A 26369-nucleotide genomic window follows, 5' to 3' on the forward strand; every position below is an offset into this window, starting at 1 on the left:
ATCATGTACAGAGGGGTCAGCCCAGGCAACGAAAAAATTATTATTATTACACGATAGATCGTATAGAGCACAACGGCGGAGATGACGGCAAAGTTCCCAGCCAGATCGCGCGTTGTAGCTTGCCTGTCCAGCCGGCGCGGCAAAACCGCTGCGGCTCACAGTACGACGAATAAGTATCTCTGATCTAGCGCACAAAAGTCCCGCAGCTGCTACCGCAGGTGCCGTTCTGTAGAAATGGAAGGAACAATCAATTTCCCAAGAATATAAGGAAGCAGAGATAAGTCAGAGAACAGCAGGGAAAAAAAACAACGACTACGAAAAGGATAAAACATTAATAATAATGAAAGTTAAGTAATAAGCCGCCGCCGCTGCTGCTGCAGCTAAAAACGTCAGAAGCCGGCGTGGGCTGGGGACGGCTGTGGCGGCAAAACAAGCTTTGTACTAAAATACATCAACCACTATATATACATATACACACTTATCTGGCAGGGTCTAACGCCGGCAGGCAGCGACGACAAGAACGACAACGCCATGATGCGATGCGATGCAATGCGAAGCAAGATGTTACCACGGCGACGCAGGCGCTGCCGTTGCTGGTGGTAACGGGCCTTCTACCACCAATAACAACGGTTTGCTCTGTGGGAACATTTGACATGTCACCCTGCCCGCTAAATATATTTCGACTTTTGCATTTGGAACTGTCGTAGCGTTACATCAAACACACCCCGTCGTATTCTTCTACTGTAGCAGACGGCCAGTTGAGCCGAGAAAAGCCGGGGTGACCACGTAACGGGGAGCTGATCTCAAATTTGCTCTTGCCATTGGTGACGTTCGTCGAGATAGATACTATTGTTTGCTAGTGGTGCTGATCTGCTGACCAATCCATCCATTCAAACGATATGTGCTGCCCATTATGTGCCTAAACTTGATCGAAAGTGTTAATACATATGGTACGTAAGATAGAATCCAGGAACAGTACCCCAAAGCAGGGTGATTATATTCGCGTAGTATATGCCATTACGCACACCAGTCGTGAACACCTAATCATCTCATTAAAATAACGAAAAGAAGAAAATAAACGCAAGTAAAGAAGAGTAATATCAATTTCCCTGCTATAACTACTGGCTTCGTGGAATCTGCAATACCTCGCCGTATCACAGGACCCCCGATTTTGCGAGTCGACAGTCTTCAATCCCAAGCTTGTCACTTTACGGCAAGCACCGAGAAACAAAAAAAACAACAAATTGAGGACCTCATCCATTTGCTTGCGCCCAACTAGATTAGAACTGAAGGCCTTCTAATCCCAAGTTCCCGGTAAGTGTGTTAATATCATGTATATGTGTACGTATAATATAAATGTGTATGTATATTCATTAATGTAATCTATAGACGCGTAGTAACCACATGTGAGATCGTCCTGGTTGTGGCATGTCCTCAATAATGTTAAGCTTTGAGAGCTAGCTAGGACAATTCGACCTCGCTCTAACGTTGTCTCCACTCTAGGCTGTCGCCTCAACAAAAAAAAAAGAAATTCACACTTATTTGCTTATTATAAGTTACCTGCCACTGTGTTGTAAGCCAACGACCGGATTCGTCACTGCTGTGGCCAGTAAGCTCCCGTAAGTACACCTAAGCACACATCTATAACTTACGAACTAACCAATGTTTGCAGATTCTCACCGTGTTCCTGTTGCTGCTTGTTATTTGTCTTATGGTTTCCACGTTACAGCATGCAGCGTACAAACAAAATAAGAAACGATGATAAGTACGACAGAAACACCGGGAAGGTATATATTCTTATGTTACTCTACATTTTAATGGAAGAACCGTTAGACCTCGTCGAGCGCATCGACTAACCCAGGGGTTGACTTTCCGTATTGTAGTTGGAGTCGTTCATCTTGGCTAGATTGTTCTCGAATTCGTCTCGCTAGCTGCTATACAGGAACGAATGATACTATTAATAAGTATATAACTACCATAGACACATACGTATGTCATCTGCATGCAGTTCAACGCTAGTTTTCGACACCTGTAGACTTTACTGTCTAACACTGTGCATGTATACGCTCATTAGATAACGTTAATGGTATGACTCAGGAACAGAAAGAAGTGGCCATATGTTTAACCGACTTTTGCGTTTATAGCGTGTGAAGGGCGACAAAGCGTGATAGCGAAGGAATCAGTATTTCGGTAGTCACTTTTACATGAAGGCTGCGTTAGTAACTAGTTATTAGTTGGTCATAATGTGTCAGCAATCGCTTAGAACGGTTGTAACAGATCACAGGGTGATTCGTTCTACGCGTTATGACAATGTATTCGTTTGAATATGGTAGGTAATAACTTCCATTGGAGATCATAGAGAGAGAGACCTTTATTATGCAATTGTATGGCAGATTCTCAACAGGCAGCAGACAAGGTACTCAATGGTGAATTGACTAACTAAAAGAAGAAAATGAAAATAGTTTATATGGCCAACAGATAGATTTGAGATGAATTGCCTGGAAGGCTCAGCAAATTGCAAACAAATGCTCTGGACTTGCCACCCACAAGTATCGTGACCTGTAACGACGCCTGGCAGAAAGTGGACCTGCTAAAGAAAAGTAAAATGTAATGTTGTACAATATATTGATGCATTTGTCTTTATTCAGTGCGCTGATTTTACGCGTCCTCGTTTGCATTTTGGACAAAACTTCAGGAAACCAGTGGAAGAGAGCTGACAAATTAAAAACAACAGAAGATTAGAGAGAAAGTAAAAAAAATAACGCCCAACTGTTTATTGAATAATTCGATAAGAGTGTATTTGATGTTTCTTAGCCTGAGTCGTCGTCGTCGTCGTCGTTGTTGGTCGGCCTAGTCATCATCAGATCCAATCTAGAATCGGACGTGTCTGCTCCTGAACGGCGATGGCATCGGAAGGGTGCTCTTCGTACAGACGGATGAAAGAATAATCCTTAGTTGCCTATTGCTATTGACGTTGTGGCCATTGTGCCATTACTGCTACTGTTTTTCGCGGCACCGTTGAAGCTCTTCTGAAATGTTGGCGCTGTTACTGTTATTATTGCTATATTCTGTTAACGCTGTTCGAGGTATTGTTTTTGGGGCTAGATTATAATATTCCGTTTCTATAGCTTCTTCCGGAGCATTTGACTGACGGCAGCCATTCCACTTCGGCCCAAGCCGCTGTATTCATACTCTATCAAATTCTGATATAGCTATAAGCTTTTATTGCGGTATAGATATATGTATATATACATGGCAATATAATTATTGCCATGACGCTGCTGCTGTGGCTACGGTGGTGGGTTACGTGGTGTTGCCGTTGATCTACTGATAGCCAGCATCTCAGCGGCAGTAGCTGTGGCAGCAGATGCAGAAGCTGACAGAAGAACGGTCGACTAAGTGTTCGATGCGGCTTTTTTTCTGTTGTTATTGAATCTGTGTTGCTGCCCGGCCATTGCGTGTCCGTCTATCGACGTTAGCCGCCTTGCGGTTTCGCAGAAGGAGTCAAACAACTTTCGTAGCGCAACAGCAGCCAGCATCCGCTTGTGATACTCGTTCGTGTCAGATTCGCCGCGCAACAGGCGTTTGGCAGCAGACGATGTTAAAAATAGATCCGCTGAAATAAGCATTATGGGTCGAGATGGTAAAGTGACGGGCGAGAAAAAAGTCGTTGACAGGCCGGACAAAGCCAGAGGAAATGTGTGGACGAATGCCGTTCGCATTGATAACCTTTTTACACATAACTATCATAAGTTGAATGTGTCTAGAAACCGTAAGATAAGTTTTACGTTTTTAGAGGACCTAGTGAACTGTTAGCTTCGACACTAGATGGATCCCATCTATAAATATGACTGTATAAATTAGGATTCCGCCTTCAGGAAAGCTAATTGAGCTATACAAGTGGTAAAATTTCAGCTCATGATCGTATTAGATCGCGTTGAGAATACTGTTTCAATAGGAGAAAATAATTCAAATTGTAGATACTGTTACGTTTTACGCTATCAACTAATTTTTGACTGTAACTTGGACGTTTTACTATAAATAACGTAAATTGAGCAAATGTTGGCATCCATCCACGGAACAATGGCGCCCAGGTCTTGTCCAAGAAGACGCTAAACCTCTTTGAACAAAAACGGTAATCTATGAGAGTTGCAATCAACATCACGCTAGTATACTTTGCTAGTCTACAAAAGGTCTAGAAGATTGTTTAGCATAAACAGCTACAAATCCAAAGATAGGTTTGACTGTTAGTCAGAGTGCGTACTGATGCCATGTCGTGCCCACTTTTTAGGCGCATATTCTAAAAGCTAAGTGAAATACGGGGTTTGGTATTAGAAAAATTCGTGTACACGTGGCAGTCAACTCGTCGAAACCTAGATGATAACTAATCAGCGCAGAAAGTAACTTGAACAGCGTTACGTTTAACTGCAAAATAAGTTCGTCATTATAGAAGTTCCACAATAAGCCATTCAATTGGGATAACGAACGAAGCGTTACTTGAATTCGTGCAAAGCTATCTGCCTACCATCGCACTATCAAGCATATACCCCTTATGACATAAAAATAGCCCACAGCGACAGCAAATACTTTATGGTAGTGGTATTATCTCAAATCGCAGTGACATAATATGTCTTTAATTATCTTTTACCTCTCGGTCAATGGCAGACGATTAGGGATAGCCGATCAGGCCACCGACACTAAGCTCGACTAGAAACCCAAAAGGCTCATATAAAACCAGTTGTGTATCTATCACTGAGTGGAGCATTTTCGCTTTAGCATTAAAGCGTTCATCCATGTGTGATACAGGGCCCTGTCAGTGCATAACGGCATTCTATTCGTTGCCAGTTTCAGCCGGAAGAGATTCGGGAAATGACCGCCACGCAGGCTAAGTACAATATTTTTACATCATGTTAATATGTAATATTTCAATTAGCATAAAATAAAGGCGGGTCGTCATAATTCTCGTCTCTCATCCGATCGAGGAAACCGCTTTTTTTTTTTTCTAATAAATTCAATAAATAATGAAACACATTAATAACAACGATAAACGGAGCTAGTCGCCGCCAAATGCAGTTGTTTTACAAAACCTCTTTTACAATAAATAGTAATAGACAGAATGTGGACGTTCACGATGCCATTTGTGTTACATTCAAGGTGAATTTGATAAAACGCCATTACTTACAATGTCTATGTGATATTGTTTGCAAGTTTATGTCTAACCCTATTAAATTATAATAATGGCTGCTATAGAAATTGCAGTAATCGTTAATAGGAAGGAATAACAATGATTGCCCCCAGCGCACCGATGAGTCAACAAAGTAAATTTTAAACTGCATTTTGCAGTGGCAGTTTCGTGATGCAGTTGGCACCGCAATTGATTATTAGGTAGATACAGTCTGTATGAATGTAAGCACTCGCCGGTGTCGTCCACTGAGCCCACTCAGGCGGTCTTGACGGCCAGCAGCACCGCTCGTAAAATATTTTGTGTCTTAATAAGAGAAGTTGTATTTTAATCAGAAAATGGAAATGCAAATCCGTCAAACAGAGACCGTTAAAGCCGAATTTGGACATTTATATCGTTTTGAGTAAATAGGCTCTAATGGTTGCTGTGTGTGCCGTTTGTCCAACCGCGCTTGAACCTATTTATTCACCGATCCTATAGGATCCTGTTCCATACTTAATTTTCGCTGTACATTTAGCCGGCAGTAACTAATATTCGGGCTAGTAAACGAAAAAAATATTTTCTGGCGCGAAAAATCACAGTGACAGTCGAATATATTGGCAAGTGGTAAGAAGCTAGACAAACTCGTTTGTGGCATTTATTTTTACATCTTTATAACTTATTACGTACACCTTGAATACATGAAAATAAGGAGAATAAGTTCACTTTCAATAGAAAGAGAGCGTGATTGTATTCGATCGCCGTCACCTGCTACTACTGTTGCTGTCGCTTTCGTTAGCAGTACTGTGATTGATTTTTCCCTATGTCTCGGCGTCTTACTTTGTTGACTAAACGCCGACGCAATTTACTCTTTGCTCGAGTCACTTTCAGCATCGGTATGCTTTTCCGTTTTAGTTATCTTCTTCAATGACGTTTCGGCCGACTGATTCTTCGTTCCTGAGGACTCGAATCACTTCGGTGCCGCTGCTCCTGTTACGTCGGACAGCGGCGTTCTGTGCGCAACAAGACGCTAACAGTACGGTCGATTTCCGCTTCGCCAGCATCAGCATGTTTTCCGATGTAGAAGTTCTTCGTCAAAGAGCGACAGTTCTATCCTGTATGCCTCCTCCATCCTCCATTTCTCTCTCGCTCTATATATATATATATATATATATATATATATATACGTATATAAATTCTGTCTTTCTTTTTCTTTCCTCGATCGAAGCGTTGAACCAATGTGCATCACATATTTCTCCACCGTTTAGCCCTTCCTGCCTATACACCAAACGTCTCCTCGAAACCCATAGTCCTTGAAACCTACAGTTAATGCTTTAGCTTGTGATGATGGACATAGCGATCACTGCTGCTGCCGCCGGAGGCTTCTCTGTCAATTTTCTTTTCTTGAGTTTTGCAGCGATAGCCTACATATTTTTGCTGGCTGAAGAGATGCGGCGATGGCAGCAATGACACCGAGCTGGAGGCACGGACAGGTAGTAGCATCTATGTTCGCCATGATAGACCTAGCTAGCACTGGCTCAGACAACAGTAGAAGAATTATTCGTGAGTCATCATGACTAGAGTGTTATCGGGCTATAACCTGAAGCCATCGAAAACTGCCGATCGCCTCTTCGGCTCGGGTTGGCGCTGTTACTGCAGCCACTAACCAACGTCGCCGCTGTAACCCCTGAGACTTCTGGTGCTGTTCATGTTTCATTCGGGTCATTCTTTTCATTTCCTACTTCTGCTCTTGGCTCGTCCCATTCTTGACGAAGAAACTGGCTCTTCGGCTGGCCTTCACCCTCTCGGATTTAAATCTTAAAGCCCACCTTAACCCAGATGGTTAAATGCCCCGGGGGAGGGAGGGTTGTGAAGGGAGACAAGGAGAGCAAACCAGAGAGGGAACGAGAAAGCGAGAAAAAGATGCGGCCGTGTTAGAAGACCGTTAGCATCCTAACAGCCATAGCAGCATCACCGGACGAAGATCCAAGCAGTCGTCAAAGGAGGTCGTCAGTCCCGCTAAACCCAGTTTTCTTGTCTTGTCTAACACAGCTGTTGTTCTGATTCTACTAGTTGTGGGATGGTGTTGCCTTTTCTCGGATGCACTCTGCTTCGGGAAGAATGTGGGTCGAGCCGTGCGACTTGCTGTGGGAGGGTAGCAAACATTATTACGATCAGACTTGGCTTGTTCAGCTTCACTTGTATAGAGCGATAACCTGAGACAAAGGATCGTTCTAGATTGTCCTTTTTTGTTCAAAAAAACCTTCTAATTCTTTGTTACTGGGGCAAACGAACGTTATGAATACATTTCTGGATAGAGCGGCCGTCGTCGTCACCGTCTGCGAACAACTCATCGCGGACGTGGTGACTTGAGAGTGGAGTCTGTGTGTATGCTAAAGGACCATGTCATGAACCATGATATGTAGGAAACTGGCCGAGCTGATTCTTTTGCTTAAGCCACCTTCTTTTTTGTTTGGTTCGGCTTGACCAAATATCGACGGGGCAACTAATGGTAGATGGATGGAGCAATCGCGACTGCCCTTTAGCCAATAGATGCCTCTTTGTCCTTTCCCTATTTCTCCTAGTGCTGCTTTTACCGCTCAGTTCAGGCCGTCAGCGTCTGTTTTGTATAACATGCTGCCTGCGTTGATAGATCAGCGAAGGGAACATCGGCCAAGAATGAGGCTGACCAAATACTCAAGTCTTTTGTCAGCCCTAAATTCAGTGAACTGCAATAAATACAGTAGATTTAGAAGTACCCTTCCCGTTCATAGTTACGCCAGCCAACAATTTTGCACAGCGTTATGCATTTCACATATACAGATACTAATTAAAAACGCTCATTTGTTGCTGCACACAGACTTCAATTAGGATCGTGTCCCTGCTGCTGGTTTAGAAGCTGAGCTAGGCTGGAAGGGTTCAGTAGCGACGCTTACAAAACCAGTTCTGATACGGCTTTTCTGTTAGGATGCTTGCTTAGTTCCTGCACATATTATTATACCTGAAATTAAAAAGTAGTTGTAAATGCCTTAAAAGGGGCAGTGGGTCTAAGCCCGCGCTTAGAACTGACCACGTTCAAAAGACATAACGAGGTCGATACGTTTTTTTGTCACCCTCCCTAGTTATTGTTGCGCACCTAAATTCTTTCACCACTATAGTTCTATACTACTGGATAAATACCGTATAAATCGAAAGTGTTACTACTTTACATGAACATTTTCGGTTCATTTCGACAGCCCTCTTTCTCAAATGTGCATATATACTGAGGTTTGCTACGAAAAAGTCACGGGACTTTAAACAACTGGCATTTAAGGCTAACCAAGAGTAGACAGGTCGTACGCAGGACAAATTTGTTATTTTCAGTATTGTCGCAAATGGTATCAAGATCTTATTCGTCGGGATTGCCCCCATAGGTTTGACGGACCAAAAGCCGTCATCAGCTGCAAAGGGAATTTGTTTCCTTGACTTGCTGTGGGACTCGTAAATCGACCGCAAGCATATCCGCATGGCGACTATTAACAAGTCTTACGAAATGGGGTTATCTTCTTGACGGCCCCTAATCGTTACAACTGGCTACATGGACCTGGAATTTTCTATGCCTGTGCACCCCCAACCAACGGCAGCACTAAGACACCTAGAAACAAAGATTACTATTATGTCTTCTAAGCTTGTCCGTAGATATTAAGCTTAGCTACATCCTATTCAGATATCAATATATAATTTCGTTTAATAAGGCGTTTATTTTCTAGTTTCCAGTAGTATTTCTAAACTAGTCGTCACCTGTAAAATGCTCAGTCGACCTAGCCATTAGGTGAACGATCCTGTTTGACGTCGATCTACAGCACCCCTTTGTGCCAAAAAAGATTTCATTAATTATAGTATAATTAGTTACTACTCTTATTTTCTCCTATCAAGTAGTTTAATTGATTATTATTGAATTAGGATTTCAGTAATGCTTTGCCTCATGCAAAGTTTAGCATCTAAACGGGAAAAAAATTGATCGCAACGAAAATCGAAGCCCTCATTGATCCTTGATGTCGTCTGCGTTAAACGTATTGATAAAGAAAACGTGCACATATTATTCGCAATAAGATGTCGTAACCTGAAGTAGATTATTTAGAGTTTGTGATCGTCACTAGCGAAAACTATCAGCTGTGGCAACAGTGCAGGTCTATCAAGCAATGGGGGCCACGCTCGAACTACGAGGCTGCAGGAATAACGAGAACACTAGTCTAAATCTGGGTCGACGACAATGACAACAAACACATCCACAACAGCGACATTAAAGGCAGTAACAGTATGCAAGAGCTATTGCAACAAGAGTCCTAATAGAACACTGCGATATTTCGCGCTGCACCACATGGTATGATTAGACAGCTTTGTTTCTTGACCCTGGGTGTTGCATCCATCTAAATAGACAAGCACACAGAGAGATGGGCCTTGGCATACAGAAAGACAGTAACAGGCTTGAGAAAGTCAACAAGGGCCACGGGCTGGCCAGATAGGTAATACAGAACAGACACAGTTATGTCTCAGGCGGGCACAATCAGAAGTAGCGTATCAAAACGATAAGCAAGTAACTAGCTTCCTTCCTCGGAACCGGGTCGACTCCAATGAGGATCTAACGAGGGCAACGAAATGCAGATAGTTCGACGATATAAACGAATAGTTTCTAAAGTATTAGGCTACATTGAGGGCACTTCGCTCGATGACAGCTAAGGAAGGAGCGTCAATAGACCGCTAGTGAATGTGACCACAATCGAATATGGAGGAACGAAATAGATTTCGAAAAGCAGTATTACATACAGCAGCCGAACTCGTGGCAGGCAAAACGAGCTCGGCTGCTGTACGTAAGCATGGGAATAATATTAGAATTTAATAGATCGACTGCGCAAAAAGGCGCCAAAAAGTAGTTCCCGTTTGTCTGCAAGCGAATGGACGCTTTTGGAATTACTTCATTACGTATAGTAGAACACAACGTCATCTTTATTCGATCGAGCCAAGAACACGAGATTAATCAATTCTGGTTTTTGAAAACACTCCAAGACGTGAAAAACCGCCCTTATGGAGAGTAATAGTCGTTAAGTATACGGGGCAAGCATACCAGATCATATCGAATACATTGTTCGCAGAAGGGTGATCAGAAACGATGGACGCATTTTCGAGAGTAAAAGCGGCAAAATTACATATGTTGATTTTTGTTCTTTTTGAGACATTACGAGCTGCTCGCCACGATGGCCATTGCCATAGGCGGTATGATGACGTTTGGAGAGCGAGAGTCAAATCTAAGAGAAAAAGAAAGAGGCGACGTGAAGAGCAACTCAAATTGCCGAGATGACCTTGGCGTCAGCTTTAAGCAGACGAAGCGAAGCGCCCAGCAACAGACGCGAGTGGCTGTGGACTATTCGACATTAAACACTACCGCGGCTGATAACAATACTGATGGCTTTTGTAGAAGTTAATATTTGTTTACACACGTGCTCCTATGAAGCATCACTGATCTTCACGATACCTGCTAATTATCTTACTTTACACTCAGGCAATAATCCTTCTGAGAAAGAACGGCTTATGCGCTGCAAAGGTGAACTCAAACGACTGAAATTGGAAATTCACGAGCTTATGAAAGATGTATAGCTTATTTTCACTGTTAGATAAATAAAGCAAGCTGGTGTATTGGACGAAGACTCGTTCTTCTAGTATAAACAATACTATACGCAAGCGACGCGCCGTGCGGCGCTCCTAGTCACTCGCCTTGATACTGGTCTACTTGAAAGTTATTCTAAAGTTAGCTTGCAAGTTTTAACAAATTTAAAAAGTTCGAATGGAGAAAAAAGGCCAACCTCCAGTAGATGGATACACCAGGTCTGTAGGTGTGCATTTCTAGTTAGGAAAAGGAGCCAGCCTGTCCTTTCACATATACACGATGATTAAATTAGGCAGGTGTTTGTAGTTTCAAAACAGGTATGCATTTTCATCATACACACTAATAAAGAACATTCATGAGCATGGAAACGGGTCGTGTATATAGTTTGTGTTAGAGCTCTATCTATGTAAGTACTAACATGACTAGAAGAAAGAACACGTCTTATAATTTTGGAAACTTAGTGAGAAGATATAGGCGAGGAGTTACAATCTCACGATTGCGGTTCCTCCATTCGGTGCAGTCGTAAGAAGTTGGGAAACGGAAGTACAATTTTCCTAAATGAATGTCCTCTTATTCGCATAGGGATAGGTAAAAAAAAAAAATAACACATATGATATACGGGGTACCCTGAAACGCGAGCCCCACGGAAAATTTCTCGAAATTTAACTGTTTAATAGGTAATCTTTTCCTTCGATTTAGAAAACGTTTGGAATTTTACGTCCAATATTGTTTTTAAGCATCGCTTTAAACGACTGGCCCTCCGCACGAAAACAAGCGCGCCTACGCCACGTTTTCATCTCGGTGGTCTTTAAGTTTAGAGAGCTCATTTCCTGTTCTGTGAGTACATATTCGAATAGGGTAGCTTATGTTCTAACGCAGTTTAGAAATATTTGGGTCAAAATGGTTATTTTTTTTATTTGCTTTTTTCCTTGTCCTAAATAAATGCCACTATCATCGACCGAATAGTGGGTGAGTGAGGACGAATTGACTGAACGGAAGGCCACCCTAGAAACTTCTGTTGATTTCCAATAAGGTTTGCATAACTTCCTGAATATTTGTAATTATGCAGCACCAAATAGTGAACAAATATTACTATCCAATGTCATAATTTCCTACAGTATATGCATTACAACTTTCTGACATTTACTTCATTCCAAGCATCCCCAGCATTCGGATATAAATGTAGGTCAAACAACCAAAGCCTATCTCAGAAGTCGGACAGAACCCTCTACAGAATCCCCCAGCCCCTCCTTCAAACTGGCTAGCTCGGTCACCCCTTTGCTTTATCGATACCCTGTCTGTTTTTTTCGTTACAGAAATTGTTCAAGGCTAGAAGATTACATAGGGTCACATTGGTAACAGTGGGAGCTAGTGATTGCACCGGCTACAAAGCAGCAAACAGAATTTATTCGCTGGACAGTCTGTCTTGTTGCTCCAGGCGCTGCGAACGCCGCCGCTGTCACCCCCTGCGCACAACAGACCCAATTCAAACGTTTGTACAAAGACACACTGAACACAACATGGTTAGACAAGGTCGAACTGTGAAGGTGGAGCTGCTACAGCTGTTAGCGCTACTCAGGGGTCGCTCGACGGAGCCTTCCTATTTCCAGTTTTCATAGTGCTCACTCTGTATCCACTGTTCCATTCCCTGATTCCCATCTCACAGCCTAATAGACAACGGGTAGACGGAATGTGCGTAGGCCGTACCCTGAGACAGTCTTAGAAAGCTATTGCTAGTCTGAAACGACGGGAGGCGGAGGGACAAACGCCAAATGGTGCGTCGGTGGCGCCGGGGACCGACAAGGCATAGCTCACCCCGAAAGTGAACTGCTCGTGGCCACTTATTTGTTGTACAGCAACGTAACGATGGCACTGTTAAGCCTATAGCTGGTGCTATTATTATTACTTTTACTATTCTTTTCCTTACCACTACTTGCACTTTGGTTGCAACGAGATAGGTTCTTATAAATTCAACTACCAGCTAGGCCGTCACTGAGCTAGGCTGCAATAGCCCTTCGGCTACAATTGTTGCTTCTTCTTATACTGCCACTATTACTACCAGTATAACTGGTACTGACTGGTAGATTTTCCAATAATGTTCCGATGCCGTACTGAGACAAAGATCACAAACAGCCTGGTTGCCTTCATTGCGTACTGTTGACGCCGCCGGGGTTCCAATGCGACCGACTGTCAGCCTGCCATAATACTATAGGATAGGGCGCTACTGCCTCTGGGGCTAGAGGTATGCCAGGGGAGAGCTGCTACTACTACTACCTTAATCGTTGCAAAAGCAGGAGTTACCGCCCCAGCAGCGCCTCTGCTGCCACCGACGCCGCCATGACCGCTTCTATTGAACACAAATTGTTGTGTTGTTGTTTTCGCTCTACGTTTGAACTCTTGCGATTGCCCCAAAGTTGGTTCTGCCGTCGCTTCGGCTGGTTACGTCTCCGCGGCTAGACTTGCGCCGATTACTTATTGAATTCGGCAATAGTATCCTGTACCGCTGCCACAATCACCCCAACCCCGACGCCTCCTCTCCGTCTGATCCCCTGTGGATTTTTTTCGTACAATTCAGACGCCCTCAGTGGTATTGTCCACAGCAGAACCGGACTGTTGGCCAAATAAGCTGATCCGATCTGGCTTGACTTCATGACTTGGCGTTGCATACTGTGACTTACCCAGCATAAACTAGCCTAGCCGCAATTTCCAGCGTGTTTTTGTGATATGGTTACTGTCAAGTGATCGATCCTAGCGTTTTCTACAGGCGTTTTCAGTCGCTCTGGCGTGGCCCCTAGCGACTACCCCCTAGCGACCATTGCTAGCGCCATCTAGCGGCGCTTACAATAGCGGCATCTTCTTTACCGCCCGCATTACGTTCTGGGCTGTGAAGGTCCCCTGTTTGTTGTCTATACGCACGAGGAGTAAGTATTTTTGTCCTAACCTATTTCACGTAACGTCAAAGCACGAATTCACAGAAGGTTCAGCAAAAAGAGGATCCATTTGAACTAGATCTAGGCTGATGGTCGACGAAAATCGGGCCGGCAAAACTGCTCTCGTCCAGTATATAGAAAGCTGCTACTGCTTCACTAAACATACAACGTCAACGGAACTGAATTGAATTCAATGAAATTACACGACGACCATGGCGATTGGAACGACGTTGGTCACAATGATGATGATGGTGATATCGCGGCCCACAACTAAGACCACTTCTGTCGCAGTGTATGTACATATGTCTATCTCTTTTTCTCTCCACATATTTAACTATAACTACTGCAATACCATATATATGGCATCTAATACAGCTACGGCCACCCGTTGTTGTTGTTTTCACAGCAGTAACAACATCACCTTGATGCTCCCGCGACCCTATATTGTAGGTAATTTCCGCTCTCGTTTTCCACAACGAGCTTGAGATTGATTTACTTCGGCACCTATTTAATTTACTCATAGTCGATTTATTCGCTCCCAGGGTAAACTGGCCGTCCGAACAAGCGACTTGATCCGTAATACTCCGACGCAGCTGGCATTGCGTTTCGTAATGAAGTCGCTCTATTTGCAAATGTTGTAACAGCGGCAATCGCCGCATAAACCCTAACTACAGAAGCTGCTACTACTACTACTACTACTACTACCACTACCACTACCACCTTCGCTAGGAGCATTGACAATAATGATACCAAAACATCAATACGAATAACATTCTTCGAAATTCGTCTCTGTAAAATATTGAAAAGTGTCACAATTGTCCAGACGTTACACGTCGTCCTGAGCTGCTCACCCACTTGATGGTCGTAAACCAGCAGCTGCTGGTAACAGTTGACTGGGTTCCTCTCCTGGGTATCCCGCTCATGATTAAATGTAACCATCGTCATCAGTTGGATATCTTCAATCGTAAAAGTGTATAAAAATCGTTCGTTTTTTTTTTTTTTTTTTGTTTTTTTTCACAGGACATTATTGTGACGCGTTTTTGTAACAGTAATTTTTTTTCTGTATTTAATCCTCTTTCCTTTTCGATACGCAGATTCCTCTGATATCCATTGATCGGTCGTTGACAAATTTTAGCCCTCTAACATTTTGTATTTGACACAGTTTATGTATGTGAATATATAATGCAGACGCTATTTACGTAGACGTAGCGATACAGATAGAATTGTTTATTCAAACCGCGATGTTATAACGGTCATATTCACATTCTGTTTAGACTGCACCCGCTAGTACTCTGTACTAGGATAACCAGGTCTGTGGGGTCGTTCTGAGGCCTCGCATACTCATAGTTTGACGTCGCAATCTGACTGATGCATTGTCGTGCCTGAGTTTTACCGCAAAAGCTATTTCTTTCTTGTAGCAAATTGAATCTCATGAGTTTGCGCCTATAGGTAGCGGTAAACAGTGTTAATAATTAGCAAAGGGATATCCTCTCTATATAGTGCCGCAAGCACGTATTAATTTTTACGGAGGGATTACATATTTTGTTTTCGTTAGATATCTTAAGTAATGACTGCTTTTGTTGAGGTCGAGGGAAAAAATAATGTATGTACACCGATACATTACGTGTCGTCCTAACTACGTGAGTTTCTGCAGTATTCGCGATAGTGACCGTTAACGTGTGCAAGGCAATTTGTTGGAGCACCTGTTTTTTTTTTTATAGCAGTTGATAAGGGAAGGATTTTTGTCAGAGAATGCTGAGTGTATATGAAATACGTATTACAGATACCTTATCAGGTAAACCATTTAAAATCAGCAAACATTTTTACCAGTGTGTTATCTGTTAATGTTATTTGACAATTTTCCTCTCTATAGATAGAGATCACGCTGTTAACTGGGTTGGGTGTACCCATTGATAGTAGCTCTCTCATAAAGTCGCGCCACCACGACCTGACTTCGTTTTCACTCTTAGTACTGTCAATCCCATCGATTCCGCATCGTTCCAGCATCGGCCCAGGACGGTCGATTCGGATTCGCTTAACTGTGTTTCTTATTTAAGAGTACAACTACATAAAAGCAGCTCACGTGCATGGCCTGATCGTAGCTGTATTCCTTTGACAGGCCAATCAGTCGAGGCAAACTTGAATGAAATGGTTGATCGCCAAGTCGACTAAGTCTTCCCTGACGTCAACTAGATCCGACGACCCTGTGCCTACAACCGTACGTTAAGTTGCAGAACATGCCGATGAGAACTCATGGCTACAGTGATTCGGCTACAATATGATTTGAGCTAGCCATCTTACCGAAGTTGCTTGCCAGATAGCTTGTAAGATGACATCAAGTACCCTGGTTAGCGTCGGCATCAAAAGCATAACACGTACCGCCGATGCCACGGACGTATGTGACCACTTTGAACAGCAACTAGGATCGCAAAGGTAGTAGCGGCAGCAGTTGCTGTTCTCGCTAACAGCAACTTAAGTAGTCCGTGCTTTTAAGTGCAAAGCGCTTCAGGCGGTCATAGTTCTCGTTTTTCTCAGGTAAACTCAGCTTTTGTATATTTTGTCGTTGGCAAAGAATTACAGCAGCAGAAGCTGCCGATAGGGAAAACCGGCAAGACTACCATGCGTTTTTCTTCCTCGATATCTTCTCCTCGCGCGATTCTTCTTCGCTACTAGTTCTCTTACCATCCTCACATCCCCAACACTGACTCGCTTCCGTTCCAGCTTGTTGACCTCCCCATTACTACTCGAAGGAGCTCTCATTCTACGCCTTTCCCCTCACTGATTTTGAGACCACGTTTCCCCTTCATTCTTCACCGTCGTTCTTTTTTTTTCTTTCCTTCCAGACGACCAGCCATGCAGCCGAGACAGACAGACAGCTCTACATCACTTGGCCGTCGGTCAGATAGGGATTATAGACGCGCCGTTAAATCGATACGTATCAATCGAGATGAAGCAGAAGACTACGAATGAGCAAAGGACGAAGAAGAAGATCATTCGAAGAAAGCGAAGGAAGTGAGCGGATAAAGTGAACAGACTGCGAACATCCCGGCGACGATAACGACGTTAGATTAGATTGGCTTAGGGATACAATACGATAGAAAAGAAGGAGAAGGACGAAAAAAGGAAGGGCCAGCGGCTGCTAGCAAGTAGAAAAGGCGAAGACAATTTCAAAAAGAGCAGGCAAAATGATGCTCCTAAATAGACCCTGTAATCCGCCCCCGCCAACTACAGTCGATGCGGCTTATGCATCTATTTTTATTGTAGTCAATTTTCTGGGGTAATATTGCACATGCGGCCCTCTCTAGGCAAGATTATTTCATTAGTACGTTGAACGTTGCTTTAATATATTCTCTTAATGTTTAAATAATTGAAGAGATTTTTTTGAGATGTCTTTGACTTTCGTACGTAGTGTCAGAACAGCCTGAGGTAACTAACTGTAACAAATGGTTACGCTGTTTATTTGTTGTTAGCTCTCGTTCTAAAAATTCAAATATAATAAATAAAATATTTAGTTTAGCGGGCGGCATTCAGGCTAATTAACCAGCATCGTCGCGATCGACTGGACAACGCTAACGTTATTTGTAGAAGTGCTTAACGTAAAACAAGAGATGTTTGCACTTTTATCGTAATTACGTAGGTAAAATGTTACTTGAAATGCAACTGAATCCATATTTAATATATTCCAAATGTGTGTGTGTTGTTCTTACGTTTTTCTTAGTAATATATTTTACACCTATCGCAAAATCGAGGACGTCACCAGGATTTGGTACATAACGTTGTCCTGAACGAAAGACTCCTCACGGCTCGCCAACGAGGCATAAAATACTTACGCGAATCCTTAAAATAATCATCACTAGAAGATGTGACAGATAATAAACTGGACGGACGCAAAGGATGGAAATTGTATTTATTGTTTAGGAGACCTCATATATTTCTGCCGGTACCTATAAACGCGTTGGTTCTCCAACGTTTTCCTAATCTACAATCGCATAGAGTTCTTCATGAGTGATGCGCTATTGCTGAATTGCTAGATTTCAATTAGCAATAAAAAAGACAGCAATCAATTGTTCAGCGATTATGGACACAAAAGCCTTGGTTTGCAAGTTACAGCTCAGACAACGATATGGTACACAAACGCAAATACTCATTGAATTGATCAACGAGTCGATTTTGACGAGATAGAGCTGCAAAAGAAGATAGATAAGGTCGATCGTTCCAAAAGTCGACGCCAACTACGACTACTTGGTGCCTATACCAACACCTATATTCGTATGTTTAACCTGATTGGTTGTGACTGTCGTAGCTGCCTTCGTCGTGGCTATTGCGGTTTGTAGGAAACCGTCGAAGAGAGGCACTCGCTCGTGTTCCATTTCTGCTTTCCCCAGACAACGATTCAGCACAGCTCCCCAAACTCCAGTTGAGAAACGTACAAATATCTTATACGAAAATAAAGCAGTAGATTCAACAAAATAGTATTTATAAAAGATACGGCACGGTCCTCGATCAGACGACACCGATGCCAATTATGCCCTTGAAGCATACGATCAAATATAATTGTGAATGCTTCGAGAAACAATGCTTCCACTTATAGAAACGGAATCCGCGACAAATAGTCGATCATCAACACTTTATCTAGTAATTTAAATGAGGTTAATAGTGTTCTATTTTTTCCCTTCTCCTTCGAAATTTCCTTACATTCAGATTTGATGTCATGAATGAAGGCGTTGCGGTCGGCATAACATGAAAACTTAGGCCCATACGAGAGAAAGGTACACATGTGTAACTTATTCAACATAACCGCGCGCACTGATAGCGCTATGATATGATAAATACATCATACTGCTATTCCTATATTTAATATCATATGTATGAATGCTCGAGTGGCCTCATAGATAATACGGTGAGACGAATGATTCAATTCTACATATATATATATGTCTCTACATGTATATGTATATATATATATGTATCTATATATATATATATATATATATTAAATTTAAATACACACACTATTTATTGCTAATGGCAGCGGTGGTGGCAGTTGATCTGATTCGTATAGCGGAACGCCACCTAAAATCTACGTCACCAATTAAGCATGGAAGCAAACTATCGTAGTATGGATCGCTAGCTATCGTATTATATTATATAATACAATGGTGTTTGAATTTTGGTAAAAGGTAGTCTCAGTGGCGGAGCGAGCTCGGCTAGTAGGCAGCACGTGGTTTGCTATAATATCTGTCCGATAACAATCGTCAATCCGCGCGCCTCATATGTAACTTGACGGTTCATAATTGAAACGCTACAGGAGCTGAACAAGAAGCCGATTCAATCTGTATGTTGTTGAAATCGTACCCAGAATGCAATACCACCATACGACTGTTGCAAGCGAGCGGGCAAGTGGAATCCGAATTATCAGCCTCGATTCCAGTGAGTCGCTGTCTACCGGACAACCAGCGAAACAAAGACTACTTAGTACCATTCTGGACGGGGCTGCTGCGTGGACCGGATGTGCCCGGCTGTGTACTTGATCGTCGAAACCCACGGTGGACACGGGTCAATCACTTCAAAAAAGATCGCGGGAGATAATATCCTTTCGCGGATTAGATAAAAAGTTTTATAACCTTGGCGCATTACTGAAAATTCTGACATTGCCTAACATACCAGTCATAATTCTTCAATTGTCCCCTTCAGAATCGTCTACACACGTATCAGAACTTCCGCGTCCTCAATCTGAAGCTATAATTTTAACACGGCTTATAAAGTGGCGCGACTATCAGCGGAATCTATGCTAATCCGGGTATTTTGTTATGGTAGAGGTAAAAGTTCAAGACGAAGGTGATACGAGAATAAGAACTTCATCAATATAGATTGACAAGCGACAAAGGTTTCAAGACTTACTTGCTACAAGGTGAGAACTTGTACTCAAATATTACGGAATACGACTAGTGAAGTGCGCGAAATCTATTGCGGAATTGAGGGATAAATAACGAGCTTTGACAGCTCCAATCAGGTCACTTATGGTGGGAGTGCCTACACGTTGGAGTTTATTTCGCACAATAACATTTTATTCCATACAAAACAAAAAATTGAATAGTTTTTTTTTTTTTTTTGTTTTTTTTTTATGCAAGTAGACACATTATTCGACTCGCGTTAGTGTCGGTATGAAGCGAAATAGAAAACCTCACTACTGTTGTCTGTTCTCGGTCGTCGTTATCAATTCTCATAGCGGCACGTCCATTTCAATATACGCTATATTCATAACACGTCGCTGTATCCATAGGCGTTTGTAGGTTTTCCTACTCTGTCGATTTGTTGACTAGCGGAATCCTAAAAAGCACACAGAACGTGAACACCGTTAGTAGCATTGCGTCTATTTTGGGAGCAGCCTTTTGCCTTGACTCTCGTCCGTTCGTCCCTCCTCCAACTACCTCAGTTGTCTTTTTATTCAGCCATCGAATCAAATAAGGACACAGAACATGGCTGAGCTCATGAAGTCGCTTTACCGCCTCCCGCTGCAGCTCGTATTTCATTATACGGCTTCGATTAAAAACGCTTCAACGAACGCATAAACATCAAATAAACTCAATGGCCACTAACTCGTGGACCTGCAGAGCCAGCCAGCGTTTTGCTTCATGGCAACATTAGTTACCTCAATCGCGGCAGCGACGAATAGCGACAACAACAATATTGACGCCGTTGATAAAACACCTGCTTCAATATGGGCAATCGCTGGTTCTATTTCTGCTACCTGCTCTGTCACTATCGCCTCTATTACAACGGCTTACCCACAAGCGGTAGGCTCACCCCTATAACTGCCAGGGTAGTCAAACAAACAGTTCGGTTGACACATCACTGCGGATGATGGGATGGGAACTAGGGCATATCACCATAGGATCACTCAGGGGAAAAGGGCGTCATCTGAGCGCACGTCTGGCCTATGAGAAATTCGCAGTGTTTGTGCTCAAATTAGGCCGCCCTAGGTAATGCGTTCAGTTCTTTGCGCGATCTCATTAGCCGGAAGGATAAGTGCGTTGCTGAGCGTAAGGCAGTTGGGTCGTCGGTCAAGGCTAAGTTAGAATAATAGATAATTAGGGATCCAGGTCTTTTTGAAAAACATAGAAGTTCTTAGAACGAAAATCAAGCTCTTACTGTGTACGAAGTTTACTCGTTTTGGTAATTGTAGTAAACGATATACACAGATTTACAGATTATGTTGTAGTCCGTCCTATAATCTTGTGTATCGTTCTTGTTAACCTCGTCTTACGAAGAAACAAGACATTTCTACGGAGTTAACATCGCTGTTTAGATAGGTTGGTGTGGGCTTTGAAGCTTTCCCGGTCCTCATTCGAAGAAATGTCCCCTTCCAAGAATAGAGTACATCTTCAACTATGGCCTGCAGCCAGATTTCGTCAGCGAAGACCTTATGGAAAGCTATTTCCTTTATAGCAGAACGTACATTTACATAAATAAATACATTCTATGTATATCAATTCGCTAGAGGAGACGCACTTAAAATGAGACATGATTGACGTTGAGAAGGTCCGCAGTCTGATAGTGAAAATAACAGTACGTGCCACGCTGCTAGCGGGAGGTTGATAAAGGTGTTTGCCTAATAGTGTAGGCCTTTATTTCTTATAGAAGATATTACACCTTTGTTTCTTTCCTCTCGTTTGACCACTTAACCCGTGATATCCTACTAGAACAGCTGGCCGAGCGTTCCAGTGAGGAAAACGTGCCTTTCTTAAATTTAGAACGACGATGAAGCATGTTTCCTGATTCAATATGACATAAGGTGTTCATTGTTTTAGAAAAGACGGCCACTGACACCCCGCTTCTTGTGCCCGCGGGTATATTGTATATATGCTCATTCTCTTTTAATTTTATCAGATAGATTACTGCAAGCGAATCATTCTATGTTTCGTACAACTAAAGTGAAAGCAGTAACATAAATTACTGGATAATTTACTGCGTGCATGGGAAGTAAATCTATCATATACAATGGGGCCAAGAAATAGTGCAAATTGTTAGTCAGTTTATATCGGTCGAAAAAAAAAAAAAAAAAAAAAAAAAAGCTTGACATGGCTGAAAACAGTATCAAATCGTTCTTTTTCTCCTGTTCAAATTACCAGAATAAGAAGACAAGCTATGGGGTATTAACGTAGCCGACAGCAGCCGCGGTTACGGGCGAAGCCTTCAAAAGCGAAACGCAGTTAAATTAGCCCATTTCTCGCCTGACCACCACACATCTGTTGTCACAACGACGTTAATGATCGTAATTGAATATGATTTAGTATGATTCAGAGTCTGCTATCTGTGGACTAATCGTTACTATTGTGGAATATAGTATAGTAAAGTGAAGTGACAAAAGAAACGCATATGATACCTGGGTAATTGCAAAGCACAGGTAATAGTCCGAATATTTTCTGCTGTTTACATTTATGGTGCCTCGCCCCCTCGCTCTGTTTATCTCATGCCGTGTCCACCGTTGAGTCATGCCTAACCCTCTTGCCCCTCTCGCCGTTTGCCATTTAGGTGAGCTGGCAAAACTTCTATCAACTTCGAGTGCCTCAATGTTGTGCGCCACCAATAGCAGCGGCATCAGCAGCAGCAGCAGCAGCAGCAAGCGCGACAGGGACAACAATGCATCATTTTCCACGAAGCCAGCAGCAGAAACCGCAAATGCTCCAAACGACCAGCTCGCAAGACTTTCTAATCGTTTCGTTCATTTAACGCAGACAGCGGCTTCGCCGCCACAACTATTACAAGCATTATGTCGTAACTGTTGCCGCCGTTAGTGCTACTAGACAAGCATGATTCGAGCCGGACTGCCACAAACAGCGCCACCCACAAACGTTTCTTTCTATCTATAACGTATATATATATATATATATATATATTATAGAAGTCTCTCAAACTCTTTGTTAGAAGGAAGAATAATCGGATAAGATGATCCCGGTTCGTCCCATCAGACCAAAGCTCTCTTGAGGCTCAAACCCGGCCTGTCTACCAGCGGGCTGTTTCCACCGCAGCAGCGCCATGTTCAGCTGTGGCTGGTCAGCCGTTTGGCCAACGTACACAAGGTGAACCGTCCGTTCTTTTTCACACGACATCCATCGAGGCAGCGACTACGGCAGCGGTAGCTTTTGATCGTCGGGATGTCAGTCGACAACGACGAAGACGTCGGCCGGCCGGCCGGCCGGCTTTTTTGGATGTAAGAGATAAGATGTCGTCGCTACCGCTGCTTGTACGGCCACTGGCCTGTATCCATTCCTGCGAGCGTTGCTAATCATTATCACACGGTGCGAACTGGCCGGTCATCGTCTGTTCCTTACTGTTCGACTGCCTCCCTGCGAGAGTTTGTCCCAGTCGGCCTCTAGGGTGACGCACACTGCCGGACATGACGTTCGCTACTCCCCACAGTAGCAAAAGCAGACTGATATCTCTTCTCCTCATTCATTCATTCATTTACTGATACAGGCGAATGTTTGACCGGCCCTTACTTTACTCTCGGGATACTGTTCCGTTGCTGATGTTGGTACTACTGTTGCGGATGCGTTTTGAGGAAAAAAACTAATAGCAAGTACTCCTTTCAGTCATAATATCGATGTACTGTTATAATCCGGATGTTGAACATAGCATAGGTTCAGTCCTGGTAGCGGCTCGATCCGCTAACTTCTCGATGCGAATTGATAGGACATCTCTCTCAGGCCAATGGCGGCAACGATACCAGCAGCTGCACTTTGTCGGGAGACAGGAAAACACAAGCAACGACATAGAATAATTATCTAACTAGGGACATCTAACGAAGAGTCGGAGGGCGATGCGGACGAAAGAGATATTGACGAAATTATTCTTTGACTTTTACATGCCTTAACTGTTTCGTTGGTTGCTTGTTGTCGCGTCCTTGATGTTACTATACATGTTCCCCCTCTTCGCTCCCTTAACGTTTCTCTTTGTAATCACTGCTCAAGGCCTGATCGAACTCGCATTGACTGTTCTACCAAGCACATGGCTACGAAAGGACAAATGGAAACACATAAGAAAATTTGCGCTCTCGATACTATTTACAAACAAATATCAATTGCCATGAGCAAAAATCTTCCGACTGTTCTATCTCGTTGACTTGTCAAAACTATTAGAGAAGGTCGTAACAATATCTTCAAAGTACAAACCTAAAAAGCCATACATTATTGGCCCACGTTCCTAGTTCAAAATACAATATTATTCAAGACAGAATGATTATAACAAAATATAGAGAATTTCCGAAAAAAAAAATAATCTCAGGCTTCCACGTCACCGCTCGATCTGTCGGTCTAATAAAGAAATGATTATGCATTTATTAAAATTTTAAGTTTAATTCAATGTGAGCATGACCGAACTGTACCAGTTTCATTTATCGTGGCAGTAAAGATCGCTCACATGGGTCAAATCATACAAACATTGTCTCCGCTAAATTGATTGCCTTATTTCTTAACGCTTTCTTACAAAAAATTGACCCCGACGCAATCTGGCGTCATTTTCACCTAGATTTTTATCATAAAAAAATTTTAAAAACTCGATAAATATATTTGACAAAACCAATTACTATTACTCGGGAAATTAATTTGTGTTTGTCAAGCCTTTTATATATGAGATTTCAGAGGCTGATTATGATGCGCAATTTTGAAAAATCATACTTATTGCTTCGAATATGTGTCTGCCGTATTTGAAAAGTCAGTTTCGCAGACTTGAAGAATTGGACATACTCCTAGTTCTAGATAAGCTGCTGCCCTCTACACGAAAACAATCACGGAAAATTTATAAAAAGTAAACTTTTTTTGGGCGTTGTTATGTTTGAAGTTGTCCTTACTTCGTAATGAAATCGAGAAGTTCACTTTTACCGACAAGACACTCCGATCCTTGTAAATAACAGAAATTTCGGACCTTGCCTGTCGGCTATTCGTTTCCACCGTCCAAACAAAGAGAGGGAAAAAAATAGTGGTGCATACCCTTGTCCTTAACAGGCGTCAGACCTACGATAGGCTCGGGCGCGCAGTTCGTTTTGACGTTGATAAATCAACAGTTTTCTTGTCCGTTCGAAACAGCCAAAGTTATTCCAATTCGCTCGTTCAACTTTTTGCAATCTAGTCAAAGAACAACATAGGCCATGAACCTGGTGCAGGATAAAAAGTCCAAGAAAGTTCTATTTAAAACGCATAGACGTAGATAAAATTTGTATTTGGATGAAAGCAGTGTGTTGGACAATTGAATGATAACAGAGCCATTGACAGCTGGAACTATTGTGTTCAGTGACCTAATTTTATTATTATTTTTATTAATATTATAATCGCCAACACCATAAGCGTCAGCGATATATTAGAGCTTTTTCTAGTAAGTAAGAAAAAAACATACACACACACATTCATGGAAACAATGAACTGAATGCAATAAATAACGGATTTCTCGATGCATCAGCTCCTTCACGGTTGGGCTATCGTATACTTCCTTAGCTGGTTACTAAATTAAGCACCTTGGGCAAATTTAATAATTTTCGTAATCGCTCTTTTTAAGGTGCCGATAGCAGCCGCTAGGCAGTGGACAGCGCGTTCAGAATTGAAACAGCTTTCGAATGAGCAATAGCAGACTCCAAACAGATAATTATCAGCAAATCCGAACTGTCTGATGGGCCAACATCATGTAACATGCTGAATGGGCATTACAATTATACAGATTAAGTGTCCATTATATCTTTCAGCGTGTTTAGTAAGCCTTTGTGGTTGTTTACATCAAACAACAAATCCAAAGATTGAAACAGAGCTAAGCACTCCTGCTTGTTATAGGATCCTGTACCGTCGCTCGCCTATCAAAATAGACAGCGTTCAGCTAAAAATTCCATAAACATACGCAATATTTAACAAGTAAAAGTTCGCTAATGGAGCATCTCGTTAGGGAACGTCGTCCGCTTTGCGTTTTTTGAGCTCGAATTCGTTTAACTTTATACGCCAGTGGAAGAGCCAAACGGATAAGATGCCAGCGTGGTTTCCATTAACAGTCTCTCCCGTTAGGTAATGTTCTGCTTGGATTCGTGTAAAGTAAACAAAGCTTTCAAGCCATTGCCGACTTATTCTAAATAATAATAATAATAATAATAACAAATTTGGTTTGTTGTTGTTGGTTCTCCTTTCCCCTTCCACCTTGGTGGCGTTTGCTCTTTCTATGATTGGAAAAGTGCATAATTATAGACCATCGCTTACTTCTGCTGCTGCTGCTGCTGCTGCTGCTACAGCTTCGATCGGTCTTTGGCGACGGTCAGCGGCCAGGACGGGGGACGAGAAAGGATCACAGGAGCGGCAACGACCGCTGCCGAACGTCGGTAAGAAACAAGACCGAGCGATTGGGACAAGACGTACTATGTTGTTGTTACTACTGCCACAGGTTGCCCCTCTCTGTCAATGAATCTTTATCGCAGACGCAGTTAGGAACGTAATTGTGGTAACCAATTGTCCCGATGCCAGCAGCAGCAGCAGCAGCAGTAGCAGTAGCAGCGACCAGCACTAAACTTGTGCTGCTGCTATGGCTCTTCACGTCGCAGCTCTCTGTAGACGATTTTTCTTCCGCCACTGCTGCTCGAAAAGAAAAATCTGCGAAAACG

General features: G+C 42.7%; 2 long non-coding RNA genes across 12 annotated transcripts in view; one reads left to right on the plus strand and one right to left on the minus strand.

Annotated features, from left to right (window-relative positions):
* The first annotated feature begins 545 nt into the window (after positions 1-545).
* On the plus strand, positions 546-17617 carry LOC111260695 (uncharacterized). 5 transcript variants are annotated; one of them, XR_015311162.1, is made up of 4 exons: positions 546-1314; positions 1673-1787; positions 16579-16747; positions 17454-17617. It is a non-coding gene; the product is annotated as an uncharacterized LOC111260695 (long non-coding RNA). The 5 variants fall into 5 exon arrangements; XR_002680484.2 differs by having other exon boundaries at positions 548-1314; positions 16579-17617; XR_002680486.2 differs by lacking the exons at positions 16579-16747; positions 17454-17617 and adding an exon at positions 10374-10820 and having other exon boundaries at positions 548-1314.
* LOC111260696 (uncharacterized) overlaps positions 2739-26369 on the minus strand; it is a 45017-nt gene continuing 21386 nt past the window's right edge. For 5 of the 7 annotated variants that reach the window (XR_002680488.1, XR_002680489.1, XR_015311159.1 and 2 more), the window contains one exon: positions 19760-20065. This is a non-coding gene — a long non-coding RNA (uncharacterized LOC111260696). Of the gene's footprint in view, positions 3030-19759; positions 20066-26369 lie in introns of those variants that run through there. The other 2 variants (XR_002680487.1, XR_015311158.1) reach the window with 1 other exon arrangement.

The sequence above is a fragment of the Varroa jacobsoni genome, unplaced genomic scaffold (genome assembly GCF_002532875.2).
Source record: "Varroa jacobsoni isolate VJ856 unplaced genomic scaffold, vjacob_1.0 scaffold_466, whole genome shotgun sequence".
NCBI lineage: Eukaryota > Metazoa > Arthropoda > Arachnida > Mesostigmata > Varroidae > Varroa > Varroa jacobsoni.